Source organism: Phaseolus vulgaris, chromosome 4, assembly GCF_051622355.1.
Source record: "Phaseolus vulgaris cultivar YP4 chromosome 4, ASM5162235v1, whole genome shotgun sequence".
NCBI lineage: Eukaryota > Viridiplantae > Streptophyta > Magnoliopsida > Fabales > Fabaceae > Phaseolus > Phaseolus vulgaris.
This window is the reverse complement of record NC_143501.1, coordinates 46,484,823-46,487,937: the sequence shown is the minus strand read 5'-3', so window position 1 is coordinate 46,487,937 and position 3,115 is coordinate 46,484,823.

Genomic DNA, 3,115 nt, shown 5'->3' with positions numbered 1-3,115 from the left:
AAAGAATTATTTTTCATCCAAAGGTATTTTACATCAAACAAGTTGTGTATATACCCCTCAACAAAATGGACGCGTAGAAAGAAAACATCAACACATCCTTAATGTTGCTAGGGCACTCATGTTTCAATCTAATATTCCAAAACATTTTTTGTCCTATGCTATTAAACATGTAGTTTTTTTGATAAATCGTGTTCCTTCTCCTGTCATTCAAAATAAAACTCCTTTTGAATTATTGCATAATGAACCTCCTGATTTTAACATGGGAATTACAATTGGGAATTACAACAACTTGATGTCAGTAATGCATTTTTCATGGAGAAATTTTATAAGATGTTTATATGGTGATACCTCCTGGACTATCCAATTATTCTTCTAATCAATGTTGCAAACTCAAGAAATTTCTTATGGTCTGAAACAAGCAAGTCACACATGGTATGAAAAATTATCTCTTTTACTGCAATCTTCGGGATATGCTCAAGCCCATGCTGATCATAGTTTATTTATAAAAAATACTAGTTATGTTTTCACTGTTCTCATTGTTTATGTCGATGATATTGTGCTCACTGGAAATTGTGCTTCTGAGATCACTAAGATTAAAGCCACTCTCCATTCTCATTTGCATATAAAGGATCTTGGCCAGTTGAAATATTTTTTGGGAATAGAAGTAGCTCACTCCAGCCAAGGCATCTCTCTTTGTCAACGCAAATATTGTCTGGACTTGATTAAGGATTCTGGTCTCATGGGTTGCAAACCCTTTTCTACTCCAATGGATGACTTCATGCGTCTTCATCAGGACTCTAGTGAACCTTTGCCTGACCCTTTGTCATATCGACGACTGGTGGGGCGTCTCATATATTTAACTACCACTAGACCTGATATAGCCTTTGCGAAACTCAGTCAATTCATGGTCACACCTACTCAGACTCATCTTCAAGTTACTTTAAGAGTAATTCGATATCTGAAAGGATGCCCTGGAAAAGGCTTATTTTTTAGTCGTAGGTCTTCAACACAAATTTTTGGATTCAGTGATGCTGATTGGGCCACATGTATTGATACACGACGTTCCATCACTGGTTACTGTTTTTTTATTGGCAATTCTTTGGTGTCATGGAAAGCCAAGAAACAATCTACTATTTCTCGATCTTCCACAGAAGCCGAGTATAGGGCCCTTGCCTCTGCCACTTGCGAGCTTCAATGACTCTCTTTCCTTCTTGATGATTTGAGAATTCCTATCACTAAGAATCATGTCCTCTATTGTGATAAGCAAAGCGCTTTATACATTGCTGGCAATCCCGTCTTTCATGAAAGAACAAAACATTTAGAGATTGATTGCCACATTGTTCGTGAAAAACTACTTAGTGGACTCATGCTTCTTCTACCAGTTTCTTCCTCACATCAGTTAGCAGATATCCTTACTAAAGCCCTTCTACCACGACTGTTTCACTCCAATTTATCCAAGTTGGAGCTTCTTGACATCTTCCAACCTCCAACTTGTGAGGGGCTAAAAGAAAGTTCTACAACAGTCTAAACAAAATAATTTCAGCCCAATTTATTATGCAGTGTTTTCTAATTTTTTAGATCTTTCTAGAAAGAGAATGAGGTGTACCCATGAGTTGTATTTTTCTGTTATTCTCTTTTGTCCTTTTCTTTACACAAAAAATGTGTATATATTCTGAACATTGTTTGCAAAATAATATAACAAACCTTTCCATCATCTTTTGCTCTATTTGGAAAAATTGAAAAATCAATTCTGTACCATTTCGAAAAATCGAAAATCGATTTTGCATCAATTTACAAGGATAACAAAATTGATTATGCACTAATTTACAAAGAAAATTCAGAAAGAAGAAGGAAACTATTGCACCCGACGCTGTAATAAAAAACTGAAAACTCACTAATGCACACATTGTTTAATATTAGAATTGATGGAAGGTAGCAACATAAATGTCTATTTGTGTCTCTACAATCAACGCAAATCTTCTTAATTTTGCGAGAAGTGAAAAAACTACTGAACCCGCTCGCTCGTTCGCACTCACGCCCTCACATACCCCGATCCAAACAAAAGTTCTTCCCGCTCGCCCCTTCCTCCTCCGTTGTCACATCTAGAAGCAAACAAGGTGTTAATGTTGAAAGTTGTCTTAGATGCTAAAGATTTCTCACTGAAGAAAAGAAAGTTCAATAACCTTTGACAAATGATGGTGGGGAAGAGAGTGAAAAAAGTGGTAGCACAAGCAAGATATTTAAAAGTAAATCCACTGATGTGTTCAAGCTACTCTAAATCCAATTAACAAGAGAGGTGATAAAGAAAAAGTTGATACTCAAGTTGTTTAATTCTTTTACACAAGTGTCATCTCGTTCAATGTTATTAGAAATCCAACTTTTGCAAAACTGTGTGACATGTTTGGTAGATTAGCATTGGCTATAATGCTCCATCATATCATGATATCAAATAGAAGCTTATGAAACAAGTAGAGGACAAAACTAATATACAACTTCAAGAGTATAAGGATTAATGGAAGAGAACATGTTGTACCATCATGCCTGATGGATGGATAAACAAAAAAAGACGTTCAATTTGTAATTTTTTGGTGAACAATCCTAAAGGAATTGTGTTTTATTAGATACTTCTGACATCTCAAAAACTGTAAAAAAAATATTTAAAATGTTGGATGATGTAGTAGAATTTGTTGGTGAGGAAAACATAGTGCAGGTAGTGGTTGATAATGCTACAAATTTCAAGGCAACTGGAGAACGGTTGATGCAAAAAAGTGAGCATTTATATTGAATTTCATATGTTACCCATTATATTGATTTAATCTTTAAAGATTTTGATAAGCAATAAAAGGTCCATGAAACTATCATCAAGAAGGGAAGAAAGATTACTACCTACATTTACGGGAGAACAACACTAATTAGTATTTTCAAAAAGTTTATATACTTTGAGATATTTTTTAATTTATTCTACTAACAATAATATTAACATATGTATTTTAATATACAAATATGTCGTATTTAAAATTACAATAATAGAAAAATTAGATAAACCATTATTCTTCATAAAGAAACTTTAACTTCAAAGAAATTACAAACTTTTAATAAAGAGATTAAAACGTAA